Below are 14,860 nucleotides of genomic sequence, written 5' to 3'. Positions count from 1 at the left end.
TCAGGTGATCTACCTGCCTCGGCCTCCCAAAGTGCTGAGATTATAGGCATGAGCCACCACGTCTGGCCTCTATCTTAATTTTTAATGCAATTTTTATATTGCCATGAAAAAATATGATAATTTGCACCAGGAATCACCAAGCTTTTCCCATAAAGAGCCAGGTAGTAAATATTTTAGGCTTTGCAAGCCAAGAGGCAAAATGAAGGCTACTATGCAGATACCTATATAACAAGAGAGAAAATAAATATCCACAAAATTTGTATTGATGAAATGCAAATTTATGGACATTGAGACTTCAAGTTTATATAATTTTCACATTACAAAATGTTATTTCTCTCTAGATTTTGTTTCAACCATGAAAAATATAAAAACCAGTCTTAGCTCATAGGCCAGATAGAAACAGGCAGAGGGCTGGATTTGGCCTGCAAGCTGCTGTCTGCCAACTCCTGCATTATACAGCTAATTTCATGAGCTACTATGTTATGTTTATCACTGGGATTTTACATCCCATCATGAGGGGCACAGTGATAGGGTGAGAGGGGGAGAAACATACCCCTCCTCCCCCAGTGCCATGTGGCCAGCAGAGCCCGTCAATAATGAAATACAGGCCGGGCACGGTGGCTCACGCCTGTAATCCCAGCACTTTGGGAGGCCGAGGCAGGTGGACCACTTGAGCTCAGGAGTTCGAGACCAGCCTGGCCAACATGATGAAACCCCATCTCTACTGGAGAATCGTTTGAACCTGGGAGGCGGAGGTTGCAGTCAGCCAATATTGCATCACTGCACTCCAGCCTGGGCGACAGAGCGAGACTCCATCTCAAAAAAAAAAAAGAAGAAGAAGAAGAAATGCAACACTGCACCTGAGAATATGACCGACCCTGGGTCAGACTGTCTCATCTGAATTCAGATCCCCGTTCCCAGTGTTCCTTACTATCCTTAGCCTCTCAAAATCTTAGTTTTCTCATCTATCAGATGGAGCTTATAATAGTACCTCCCTTACAGAATTGTTATAAGATATAATGAGATAATACAAGACAGCCAACATTGAAAGTGCTCAAAATATACTGAGATCATCACAGTGCTGATCGAAGTTCATTTCCTCTCCCACCATCCTTATCAAGGGATCCTGTGGAGCCTATTTTTCTTACATGAATAGCGCAGGTTTCTCAGTCTTTCTGCATTCAAAACCTTTTAGGGGGAAAAAGAAAAGAAAAAAAAAAGGAACCTGGAGTTAATGATTATAGGTATACCTACCATTCTCTGCATTGCATTAAGATGGGCAAAATTTTCTTACCATATTATTTATTCTCAAATGTACCAGAGAGCTCTCATTGCACCTTCTTTGTCAGAGTTAGTAATCTGTATGCTTGCTGTCATCCAGAAAATCAAAAACGGGTGGCTGGCTTAGATGTCTAGACTAGTGATGTGTCTCTGGACAGGAGTTGAGGGATAGGAAGTGGCAGCTGCAGTGAGATTTCTGTGATGTCCAAGGGTGGTGACAGCAGCTTTAGGGCGGGGCAGGTGGGGGCACCTCGCAAAGCAGTCCATGGGTGTCATTCTCCTTCACTGGAGGGCATGGTGCCAGGGCACATGGTTGGTTGCTTAAGGCAGACACGGGCAGAGGCGGCCCTGCAGAGGACAGCTCGTGGCGTCTGTCTGGCACGGTTTGGCTATACTTGGTCAGCTCTTCTTTTCACACACAAAAACCTTCCCCTCAGGCTATTGGCTGGGCAGAGGGACTGGCAGGGTCAGTAATCATAATGCAAAATCAACAGACCTGCTCAGTAGGGTGTTAACCAGCTGTGAACGGTGCCAACTCCCCCCGCTATTAAACCAGGCTGAGCTGGGCTGGGCTGCGGGAGAGAGATTGGAGAAAGGCAGGGCAGGCCACGTCTGTTTCACCAGCATGCACAGGAACGAGCATGCTGGCTGTTGACAGTAGAGAGAGAAATAGTCAAGATTATTTGGAAATTAAGTTCTGGTCTATTAATAAAAATGCATGTGCATATTTCCTGGTTCTTTTAATGAACAATAAAAATGGATGTGTTTAATGAGATCCTTCATGAGTTTTAAGGGTAAAAACATAATTGTTTACAGTGCTAGGGGAATATAAAGAATTGTGAGACACAGTTCCCACCTGCAGTTTAGGGAAAGTCATAAACCCTCAGCTCAGGAGCACCTAATGATCCGTATCAAGTCAATGAGTTAGTAGCAGCCACAGTAACAGCTCTCAGTGCATCCCATGAACTCTTCTAAGGGCTTACCTGTGCTAGCCAATCTGACCCCATTTCACAGATATGGAAACCAAGACACCTGAGAGTGCCTAGACTCACAGAGGTGAGGTGGCAGAGCTGGGATTTAGACCCAGGAAGTCTGTCTCTGGAACTAGTGCCCTTCACCCTGTACCACTTTGCCTCGTAAGAGAATGTGATGTGCAGGTGAGACATGGGTGGCACACGGGCACTGCGAGAATTAGGATCAAGAGAGGAGTGTGAGACCCAATTGATCCGCACTCCTGGAAGGCTTGCTGCCTTTGTGTAATATATTTGATCCGGCACTTTCTTGGATAAGCATCAAATACCACTGGGGTCTCTAACCAATATTTTGTTAAATAAAACATTGTAATGTGTCTGTGCTCTTAGGCAAATGATATTTGGTTAATCAACCAATATAGTCAGTGTACTCTAATAAATACTATTAACAAATACGAGTTAATTCATTGGTTGTTTGTTAGAGATAGATAACAGCAGTCTCTCACCCTTGCTCTTAGATTCAACACCAGTTCTTTGGCACTGGACAAGGGACTTCAAGAGGAAATGTCAGGGAGGAAGGTGGCTAGTGCAGACTGATGGAAGAAAGGAACAAACAATAGTTGTGGATGTCCTTTGGCTTGGGATCTTGTAGCCAAAAAGGAGAGAGGGGAGGCCCCCAGTGACCTTAATGAGTGCAGGGTACCAGGCATGCTAGTGACAGCATCTCGACTCCTTACAAAAACACTGCAAGGTACATCCTAATATCTCCCTTGACAGATGGGGGAACTTGGAAGAATTAAGAAATTTCACGGCCAGGCGCGGTGGCTCACGCCTGTAATCCCAGCACTGTGGGAGGCTGAGGTGGGTGGATCACGAGGTCAGGAGATCCAGACCATCCTGGCTAACACGGTGACACCCCGTCTCTACTAAAAAAAATACAAAAAATTAGACGGGCGTGGTGGCGGGCGCCTGTAGTCCCAGCTACTTGGGAGACTGAGGCAGGAGAATGGCGTGAACTCAGGAGGTAGAGCTTGCAGTGAGCCGAGACCGTGCCACTGCACTCCAGCCTGGGCAACAGAGTGAGACTCCATCAAAAAAAAAGAAAGAAAAAGAAATTTCCCAAAGCTCCAGTTTGTAGCTACAATGCTGGGAGTAGACTCTACATAGATGAGTCTGTATATATTCAGTAGGTCCATACATACGTGGCCTGTGATTTCTGGAATTCCAAACCTTTTTGGATTCTCTACAATTAAAGGTTATTTTGCATTTTAAGTAAGGCTGTAAAACATAAATGCAACTGTGAAAAAGAATGATTTCCACAAGTTTAACTACTTAATATTCAAAAGTGCTAAAACATCATGTAATCTCGGGTCATTTCCTGATGGTGGGAGGGGGTTTAAAAGCCATAATATTATTATTAAGAGCTTTCTGTTCATGACAAATGATTTTGTATTCCATTAAGATATGAGGAAACTATGGGGTAATTTATTGTTGGAAGGAGAAAAATCATAAAAATGTTGCTTAAGAAATATCCATTAGTTATGCTTCCTTAATAGTTAGCCTTTGGCCATCCTGGTTTTTTAAGTGATTTAACGGTTGAATAGTAATGAGTGGGTTATTACTATTAAAGTAACCATAGTGTTTCAAAAAAACAGGTCCAACAATGTAGGTGGATTAAAATCAGTAAGAATAAAAATATGGACTCTGTATCTTTTTAATTAAATAATCCATTTGAATTTTTGAATTATTGAAACATTTGCTAATTGAAAATGTACTTAAGAAAACACAGCATTAGTGAGAGACATTAATATCTTGAGTCTTGAGCTACTGTCATCACCATCCAAAAGTATTCAAGTGCCCCTGTGCTGGGGTCTCTGCAATATCACACAGGCAGGGCTTGTTTCTAGAGCAGCAGCTGAACAGCAACCAGAGAGCAGCCCTGACTATAATTTTGAGTTCTTCACACAATCAGGTGCAGCATCTACATGTCAGCAACATTGTCACGTACTCTGAAGTCCTAGTCAGCTTAATTATGCAGCTGCACGGGAAAGCCACGCCTTGCCAATTTAACTGAGAATCAAACCTGGAATGATTTTGGAGCAGTTCCACTAACTGGGGCACAGAAACACAGCTCTAGACCTGGCTCTGGAGCCTCATCTGCAAGGCAGACCTCATGCACATAGATTATATGGCAGACACGTATAACTGGAGAGTACAGTCAACCCTCTCACAATGGCTCTTCATTTATCTGACTGCTGGATGGACCAGAATTCGCCATACCTCTGTGCAATAGCAGCTCAGAGCTGGAGGTGTCCCCCTAGTATACCAGCACATGTCGGCTACACCAATCAGTTTTCTTTTCTTTTATTTATTTATTTATTTATTTATTTTATTTTATTTTATTTTATTTTTTGAGACGGAGTCTCGCTCTGTCGCCCAGGCTGGAGTGCAGTGGCACAATCTCGGCTCACTGCAATCTCCGCCTCCCGGGTTCCCGCCATTCTCCTGCCTCAGCCTCTCTGAGTAGCTGGGACTACAGGCGCCCGCCACCACGCCCGGCTAATTTTTTTTTGTATTTATAGTAGAGACGGGGTTTCACCGTGGTCTCGATCTCCTGACCTCGTGATCCGCCCGCCTTGGCCTCCCAAAGTGCTGGGATTACAAGCGTGAGCCACTGCGCCCGGCCTTATTTTTTATATCATTTAAACTTTTTTTGCGGCCACACAGTAGGTATATCTATTTATGGGGTACATGAGATGTTTTGATACAGGCATGCAATGTGAAATAAGCACATCATGGAGAATGGGGCATCCATCCCCTCAAGCATTTATCCCTTGAGTTACAAAGAATCCAATTTCTTTCCTTTTTTTTTTTTTTTTCTGAGACAGGGTCTCACTCTGTTGCCCAGGCTGGAGTGCAATGGCATGATCTTGGCTCACTGCAATCTCTGCCTCCTGGGTTCAAGCAATCCTCCCATCTCAGCCCTCTGAGTAGCTGAGACTACACGTGTGCACCACCATGTCCAGCTAAATTTTGTTTTTGTTTTTGTTTCTTTGTAGAGATGGAGTTTCTCCATGTTGCCCAGGCTGGTCTCGAACTCCTGATCTCAAGTGATCTGCCTGCCTTGGCCTCCAAACATGCTGGGATTACAGGCATGAACCCTCGTGCCTGGCTGCATTCTTTATTTTAAAATACACAATTAAGTTATTATTGACTGTAATCACCCTACTGTGCTACCAAATAGTCTTACTCATTCTATTTTTTTTTGTACCCATTAATCATTCCACCTCCCATCCAACCCTTCATTACCCCTCTTGGCCTCTGGTAACCATTCTTCTACTCTCTATGTCCATGAGTTCAGTTGATTTGATTTTTAGATCCCACACATAAGTGAGAATATACAATATTTGTCTTCCTGTGCTGGCTTATTTCATTTAACATAGTGATCTCCAGTTCCATCCATGTTGCAAATGACTTGATCTCCTTCTTTTTTGTGGCTGCATAGTACTCCATTGTGTATATGTACCACATTTCCTTTGTCCATTCGTCTGTTGATGGACACGTAGATTGCTTCCAAATCTTAGCTGTAGTATACTCTGGTTTCTCTTCAGATTGCATAAATCTTTCACTTTTTACCAAATCTTAGCTATTGTAAACAGTGTTACAACAAACATGGGAGTGCAGATATCTCTTCGATACACTGATTTCCTTTCCTTTGGATAGATACCCAATAGTGGGATTGCTGGATCGTATGGTAGTGCAATTTTTAGTTTTTTGAGGAACCTCCACACTGTTCTCCATGGTGGTTGTACTAATTTACATCCCCACAAACAGTGTACAAAGTTTCCCTTTTCTCTACTTCCTTTCCAGCATTTGTTATTGACTGTCATTTGGATTTAAGCCATTTTAACTGAGGTGAGAGGATATCTCAGTGTAGTTTTGATTTGCCTTTCTCTGATGATCAATGATGTTTAGCACCTTTTCATTAGCCTGTTTGCTATCTGTATGTCTTCTATTGAGAAATGTCTATTCAAACCTTTTGCCCATTTTTTGACCATATGGTTTCAAGATTAGCTATTTCACTCTAATTCCTGATGGTTGAACTTATTCTTTTAATGAAGTAATTTAATTAAATATTAAATAACTAAGTGATTAAATATGAATGCATAAAAAGACATTTGTTTATGTAAAAATAAGGTTGAAAGATTTGATAAAATGAAATTGAGAGAAAAACTATTATTCAATTACATGTGGCTGAGCTAGCACTTAAAGAGTGAGAGAAAAATATGGATTAATATCCAGAAGGACTCTATGGTCAGATTGCTCCACGAGCATCTTTTTTATTTTTTATTTTATTTATTTACTTTTTATTTTTTTGAGACAGAGTCTAGCTCTGTCACCCAGGCTGGAGTGCAGTGGCACAATCTCAGCTAACTGCAACCTCAGCCTCCTGGGTTCAAGCAGTTCTCATGCCTCAGCCTCCTGAGTAGCTAAGGTTACAGGCATGCACCACCAAACCCTGCTAATTTTTGTATTTTTAGTAGAGACAGGGTTTCACATTGTTGGCCAGGCTGGTCTCAAACTCCTGACCTCCAGTGATCCACCGGCCACTGCCTCCCAAAGTGCTGGGATTACAGGAGTGAGCCACCGTGCCCGGCCCCTACAAGCAATTGGACTGTAAAAAAAAAAAAAAAAAAAAAAAAATCCTAAAACCGGAATGTGTTGATGGTGCACTATGGGTGTGATTTAGCAAGAATGATGCCATTGAACTGTAAACAGCAGACCCATTCCCAAAGGAACAACCTGGACCCTATCTCACTAGATTACAGAATTCGTGAGCATTTATATATTTTAAGTTAACCAGTGTTCATGTTTCTATTTGTTTGTTTTTGACTCTTCACTTTAACTTTTTCAATTAACTAATAAGCTGGTACTCAACGATCAAATAGAAATTCTACCTTAATGTGCAAACAAACCAAATACAACAAAAACTAAATATTTTACCACCAAAAGTTCAAGACCCAAACTGAGGGACAATATCAAAAAGAAAAAATCAAGAACTGTGATTTTGATGACAATAAAGGAGGCAACTCATGGCAGCAGGTGGTGATGGGAAGGCAGACACCAGGCAGGGAGGACTCATGGGAACAGCACGCTCACATCAGAGCCTCACACCTGACTGCTAAGCACCCGGGTGGGTCCTACGGATTCTTGCAACGGTGAGAGCCACTTGTTGACATCAGGCCTCAGGTGTTGATTGCGGGTGAAAGCACTGACAAAATCTCTGGCATAAAATGATGGATTTGCTAAAAATCAAACAGTTTTTCATTTTCTATGGTCATTGAGGACCTTGTATAAGGCTGAAGATCTAATTTAAAAACTGGTATCCTGAAGTTACTGTATCAACATTGATTTCTTAGTTTTGGGGATAAGGGTTGTAATTGGATGGGGGAGAGGCATACAGAAGTATTTGGGGTACAGTGTCATGTTGCGTGCAGTCTACTTTTGAATGATTTGGGGGGAAAGTGGTGTATGTGTGTGTGGAGAAAGAGAGAGAGAGAAGGAGAGACAGACAGAGAGATGGAGTAGGTGGGACAACTTAACAGTTGGTGAACTTAGATGGGAGGAGATACCAGCGTTCCCGGTACTGTTTGTCAGCTCTTCTGAGGGTTGGGTTTAAACTTTTTCCAAAAGAATTTCTTTTAATCCAAGCAACTAACAAATAATTAGCCTTGTGTTAATTTTAACATGTGTTAAAATAGCCAAAGCTTCTGGTTCCATTTTTTGCCATTTCGATCATAGTTGTTCATAATTCATACATACAGAAAATATCTGCATCACAGCATCCGTCAAATAGCCATGCAATTCATATGCCTTCAAATTGGATGCAAATAAACTAGCTGTCCATCCATTGATTCATCCAGTCAATCCATAAACACTTGTTTAGGACATCTTATATGCCAAAGATACCAGTGTGAATATGACTGCACAATTCCTTCTCTCCTGCGACAAACAAGTCATCAGAAAAAAATAGGCATTGAATATCTAACTGCAGAGGCTCAATGGGAGTGTATAGGCAAAGGGGGCCAGTCTAGTCTGGAGAAGATCAACAAATACTTACTTAAGCTAAGACCGAAAGATTTCCAGTAGCATATGGTGGATGTGACTGTTACTCCAAGAAATAAAATTAAGCCTGTCTCAAGGCCCCCACACCTTCTCACAGGTTAGAGAATTGCCAATCTGCTCTTCTTCCCTCTAGCCCTAGAGGCTCAGAATCCAGGTGTTGTGCGGCATCTGGGAGGCAGAAGAATCAGAGGTGATCACTGCCCATTTGAAAACAGTGACCAGCTTCCCCCCGTGCACACTTGAGCCCACGGTCCATGCCCAGGTTGAGCTTCCTTACCCAGTATCTTGTACCCTTGGGTGTAGGACTCAGGCTTTCCTTTCAGAGGCCCTGCTGCCTCTTCCAGATGCTGTGAGGGAGTCGCATGCTTGGGGGTGGGAGGGGGCACTGAGGACTTGCATTTCTGACAAGTCTCCAGGAGATGCTGCTGTCTGGGAATCCACACTTTGAGTTTTAGTAGAGAATACTTAAAAGATGTAATTGAAATGAGCATTAAAGTTTAAAAACCCAGACAGACAAGATTAAAATCATTTAGTCAAGACATGACTTCATGATCCCAAATATCTGGGAGGAAAATTGCAATGAGTTAGTCTTCTAGAAATACCAAATATGCAACTTTGAGGAGACTATAGAATTTCCTTCTCAGTCAGTTACTTTCTCTTTTTTTATTTCAGTAGGTTATTGGAGAACAAGTGGTGTTTGGTTACATGGATAAGTTCTTTAGTGGTGATTTCTGAGATTTTGATGCACCCATCACCTGAGCAGTGTACCCTGTACCCAATGTGTGGTCTTTAATCCCTCACCCCCTTTTACACTTCCCCCTAAGTCCATTGTATCATTCTTATGCCTTTGCGTACTCATAGCTTAGCTCCCACTTCTAAGTGAGAATATGCAACGTTTGGTTTTCTATTCCTGAGTTACTTCACTTAGAATAATGGTCTCCAGTTCCATCCAGGTTGCTGCTAATGCCATTATTTCATTCCTTTTTTTTTTTTTTTTTAACGGAGTTTTGCTCTTGTCACCCAGGCTTGAGTGCAATGGCTCGATCTCAGCTCACTGCAATCTCTGCCTCCCAGGTTCAAGCGATTCTCCTGCCTCAGCTTCCTGAGTAGCTGAGATTACAGACGTCCGCCACCACACCTGGCTAATTTTTGTATTTTTAGTAGGGACGGGGTTTTGCCATGTTGGCCAGGCTAGTCTCGAACTCCTGACCTCAGGTGATCCGCCCACCTGGGCCTCCCAAAGTGCTGGGATTGCAGGCGTGAGCCCCCAGGCCCAGCCTATTTCATTCCTTTTTATGGCTGAGTAGTATTCCATGGTATATATACCACATTGTCTTTATCCACTCATTGATTGATGGGCATCTGGGCTGGTTCCAGATTTTCGCAATTGCGAATAGTCCTGTTATAAATATGAGTGTGCAAGTGTATTTTTCGTATAATGACTTATTTTCCTCTGGGTAGATACCCAGTAGTTACTTTCCATTCCTGTAAATTACAATGTATATAAACATGATGAGTGTCAAATGATGAATGTCTCAAAATTACTGTGTGCTCCCTTCCTGGAATGACAGCAAGACCTACTGCCCCAGGCTAAGAAAAGATATTCAGTTAAAGATACTCTTGTTTGTGTGGGTTTTCTTGTTTTGGTTGCGTAAGTAGAATTCTCCACCTTAGGAATATCTAACATTTCTTTTTTTATTTTCCCTACTAACCATCCAGTATATCTCCTAGGTGTGCCTGGCCTCTGCTATCAACATATTTTCTGGAGAAAGCAAATTAATTTTCAGTTAATATTAACCTGAATAAAAAATAATAAAGCAAAGGATTAATGTACAACCATATAATATGTAGCATATACGTCAAAACACATTTTTTTTTTTTTGAGACAGAGTCTCGCTCTGTCACCCTGGCTGGAGTGCAGTGGCATGATCTCAGTTCACTGCAACCTCCACCTCCTGGGTTCAAGCCATTCTCCTGCCTCAGCCTCTGGAGTAGCTGGAATTACAGGAGCCCACCACCACACCCAGTTAATTTTTATATTTTTTAGTTGAGATGGGGTTTCACCAGGTTGGCCGGTTTGGTCTCAAACTCCTGACCTCAAGTTACCTGCCTGCCTCGGCCTCCCAAAGTGCTGGGATTACAGGCATGAGCCACTGTGCCCAGCTAAAACACATTTTAAGTCTATTATTTGAAACTATTTCTTTATTTGTTCCTCTGCTGGCAGAGAAAAGTTTTAAAAATTTGATGTCCATTGGAGCTGGAATGTGCATAGGTGTGAGGGCTAGGGGGTAAGTGTGTCACAGTGACTAGTTAGGTAGGATAAGGTATGTCTAACTCACAGCTGAATTTTTTGTTTTGGTTTTGGCTTTATAAGAAAGAACATTCTGTTGTTCAAAACATTTGAGAATAAAAAAAAAGAAAGAACATTCTGATACTAGCATTAATAAGTTAGTTTGTTCTCTTTAAAGATGTGTAATGGGTATTGATCCTCTTCCCAGTCTAAACATTATTTAAGTCAAAGAAAACCTCAATATCACCTATGGAATATATTGCATATTAATCTACACAAATATATATAAGGTTGGTGCAAAAGTTATTGTGGCTTTTGCCATTGAAAGTAATGGCAAAAAAATCGTCCAAGTAATGGCACTAACCAAACACATTGTGTTTTACATAAGAGGTACATATAGATGTATACATTATACATATATACACATATACATACATGAACATTATGTAGAACCTAAGAATTTGCCAGTATTTGACCACTTTCTACTTATGACAGCAGCAATTTCTTATGATTCAATTATATAGTATCTTGAAAAAAAGGATAGCTTTGTCGTTTCCATATATAAATTATTAGGTTGGTAGAAAGGTAATTAAAAGTAATGGCAAAAACTGCCATTACTTTAATACTTAAAATTCCCAAGTACAATACAAATGATGTATTCTTATCTGACATTTCTCCCCTATGCAACATGTTCTCAGTTTTCTGCTTTATTTCTATTGATATACTGATATATTTCTATTGATATATTGATATATTGCTACAAGGTCACCTGGCTCCTAACGGATAGTGTCCAATACTCGAAGAACAGAGAAATGCATTTGCTTTTACCCTGCCCGTTGGGATTTATTCAGCTGTTTCTAAACAAAGCCCTTTCTCTTTCCCTCTTCCTAGGGCTGTGTCTGTAAAGACAAAGGCCAGTGCTTCTGTGACGGGGCCAAAGGGGAGAAGGTAAAAACAAAACCTAATACTGCTTGTTGACACTGTAAAGCTCTAGAAGGTAAAATTCACCTTCTTCTTTCATTGGTAGCAGAAAGATCAGCAGTATGTTGTTCCATTTCCCAAATCCAATGTTAAAGTAATTGTATATAAACATTAACCTAAAAAAAAAAAAAGAAAAAAGTCATCTAGGAAGCTTCAGATACCTTGTATATCCAATGGCAATTAAATTACAACTCTCTTGGTCTGTAAAGAATAAGTAGCAAATGAGAAAAAGAAAAAGAAAGTTTATGACAAGGCTCCATATGTATACACTATTTACAATGTTGCTAAACACAAGAGAAGAACTGAAAACGATTTGATTCATTCACTTTGACAGAAAATAAACATTGAAATTCACAGATTTTTGTCCTGCAGCATTGGTTCAAGTTCGCCCCCTGGTGGAGAAATCCCGCAGCAGCACACTGGTCTTGAGGCAAAACTTAGAGGGAAGTAGCTCCATTGCAGAATTCAAGAAAAAAAGGAATGCCGTGAAATCTCATTAATTCGCTCCATTAACTTGCAATTTGTGATAATTAAGATAGAGGCAGAACTAAAGTTTTTTTCTTTGTTTACCAAACCCTTTCCTCAGAGACACTAATTAATTGTTTAACAATATTGAAGGATGACTATTTTAAAATATTTTAAGAACATATTTAAGCTCTTTATCTAATTTCTATATAATGTGTATGCTAATTATAATAATTGTACTTATTTTAAATTATTTCATAATTCGCATGTAGTTGGATTTAGGTTTTTTTTTGAATCTGTGAATGTATTAAAATTCAGGTTCCCATTGAGAAGCACTTTCTCTGTGATTCTCCTTGCATTCAAGAAGCATTTATTGAGTTTCTACTATTTGCAAGATGCTATTCTAGGGTGTATAAAAGTAGCGGAGTAGCGAGAGGGGTCTAGTACATTCTTTTATTTCTCTTCTTATTGAGTGTGTGTACACACACACAATGTAAAATAGCTGACTTGTTCTTTTTTGTTTTAATTTGCCAATTGTGTAACTAAATTGACCCAATTAACCACATCAGCCGGTGGTCTTTACTGTTGAAGAGGACAGTCGGCCCTCCTTATCCACGGTTTCTGAATCCTCAGAATCAACCAATGGCATACTGAAAATACTTGGGGGGGGGGGGAATAATAAAAAATAACAATACAACAATAAAAGATAATACAAATAAAGAATGCAGTATAACAACTATTTGCAAAGCATTTGCATTGCATTAGGTATTATAAGTCACCTAGAGATTTAAAGTATATGGAAGGATGTTCTAGGTTATATGCAAATACTATGCCATTTTGTATAAGGGACTTAAGAATCCACAGGTTTTCGTGTGGGGGGGAAGGTCCTGGAAGCAATCCCCCACCGACACTGAGGGACAAACGTAATTCCAAGATACATATCCATGGGAAAATTATTTGTTGGTAGAACCGTGTCAAGCCTTGGGCTTAAAGTACTTTCACTCACTTTTACTAGGTACTTTCCCTTAATATTATCCGACTCCTTCTAAAACATTACTGAGCTCACACCTTTTTGGTTATGCCACCCTTGCTACCCCTCCTGCGTCTCCTACACAAATAGCAGATTCAATTACTAACTCCTGTGTATTAAAGAAAGGGCTGAGACTCATAACCTGCCTGATGGCGTTCTTTCAAGCTACATAGTAATTATAAACTCCCCAGACACCTTCTTGCACCTGACCCTCACTGTCTCTCCATCCCACAACAAACACTCCACTAACCTTGATGCTTCTACCTGGGCTTTCCCTTTTATTTTTTATTCCTTCTCCCTTCAGCTCTGCTCTACATAGCCCTACCATCTGGGGGAAAGTCAAGTTTCTACAAGACCAAGAGCCACTACTTTCAAGCCTATAGACAAATACTAACAACTGGTAGCTTTCTGGTTACCTATGTAGTCACTCCTGAGTGCTAATTATGATTTTTTTAATCCAAGGAAAAAATATGCAGTCATTATGAAGTCATAAACAAGAGAATATAATGTTTATTGGTGTGTTTATTGTTGGATAGTTGCTGCTCTGTGTGTTTCTCACCTTGTTTTGGTTTTAACAGGGGGAGAAAGGCTTTCCTGGACCCCCCGGTTCTCCTGGCCAGAAAGGATTCACGGGTCCTGAAGGCTTGCCTGGACCGCAGGGACCCAAGGTATGTCATCTTGCAAGCTTGGAAAATCCCCAACCCACCTAACCCTCTTCCTGCCTACCCCCTGGGCTGTTGCAAACCTGGAGAGAATTCCACATCTTAGTCAACTGCTAGGTGCATGGTGAACTCCTGGGCCCCAGTATTAGCGGGCCACATAGAACCACAACCTGTTCCAAGACTATTGCAAATGATCATCATTAGCTTCAAGTCTGTGGCTCCAATTCATCTCCCTCCCTAACCTACAGTGTCTACATCTGCATCTGTTCCTAGCTCTATTCCTCCTACAATGAAAAATCAGAGCTCTTTTCGCTTCTATTGAAGACCTGTCCAACCACCTGTGCTCCATCCTTGGGATTCCTTGTTCCACAAGGTGCCTCCCCTCTCTCCGGACATTCCAGCTTTTCTTTTGTTATTGGCTTTTCTCTTTCAGTTCTTAAACATGCAAATATTTTCCCATGATAATACAAAACTTTCTCTCCATCTTTTATGTCTTGTGACCAAAGGATTGCCATCCTCTCCCTGACTTTCCTTTCTCTGTCAAACTTCTTAAAAGAATAGTCAAACATGCTGCCTGCAGTTCATCTACTATTCAATCCTTAGCAATAATTTGCCTTCTACCACTTCTCCTCTGAAAACACTCCAGCAAAGATCACCAATGACCTTCAAGCGGCCAATGCCAATACATACTTTTGTGTCTTAATCTGACCTGAACCCCTCTGCTTAGTTTCAAATTATGTGGATCGCTCTCCTCTCCTTGAAACATTTGTCTGTCTTTGTTTCTGTATTTCTCCTGTCTATCCTTCCCTTCCTCCGTGGGTTTCTCTTTTCCTTCTGGTCCCTTAAACATCCAGAGTCTACGACCCTTCACACTCATCACACATTCTTATCCTAAAGTATGTGATACAGCAAAGGGCTTTGTTTAAATAAATACCCTAGAGGATTTACTAAATAACTGAATAACCACTGGATTTGCTGAGTACTCTTTCCTGCTGTGGACATTAGCTAGACTTAAGCCTGGCTTCTCACGCACCCACACATTCATTCCCCTGAC

The 14,860-nt window shown here is 41.1% G+C and overlaps 1 protein-coding gene and 1 long non-coding RNA gene across 2 annotated transcripts in view; one reads left to right on the top strand and one right to left on the bottom strand.

Moving 5' to 3' along the window:
- The window catches only part of COL4A3 (collagen type IV alpha 3 chain), a 127,387-nt gene that overhangs the window by 38,933 nt on the left and 73,594 nt on the right, over nucleotides 1-14,860 (top strand). The window contains exons 2-3 of the mRNA XM_058437764.1: nucleotides 11,560-11,616; nucleotides 13,723-13,812. The gene's annotated coding sequence lies outside the window, so the exon portion shown is untranslated. The remainder of the gene's footprint in view (nucleotides 1-11,559; nucleotides 11,617-13,722; nucleotides 13,813-14,860) is intronic.
- LOC131383300 (uncharacterized) overlaps nucleotides 1-14,860 on the bottom strand; it is a 37,424-nt gene that overhangs the window by 4,286 nt on the left and 18,278 nt on the right. Inside the window, exons 2-3 of the long non-coding RNA XR_009213234.1 lie at nucleotides 11,677-11,765; nucleotides 1,149-1,188 (exon numbers count right to left, since the gene is read on the bottom strand). This is a non-coding gene — a long non-coding RNA (uncharacterized LOC131383300). The remainder of the gene's footprint in view (nucleotides 1-1,148; nucleotides 1,189-11,676; nucleotides 11,766-14,860) is intronic.

This window comes from Hylobates moloch, unplaced genomic scaffold, assembly GCF_009828535.3.
Source record: "Hylobates moloch isolate HMO894 unplaced genomic scaffold, HMol_V3 SCAFFOLD_1, whole genome shotgun sequence".
Taxonomy (NCBI): domain Eukaryota; kingdom Metazoa; phylum Chordata; class Mammalia; order Primates; family Hylobatidae; genus Hylobates; species Hylobates moloch.
This window is presented reverse-complemented; position numbering and strand designations above follow the sequence as displayed.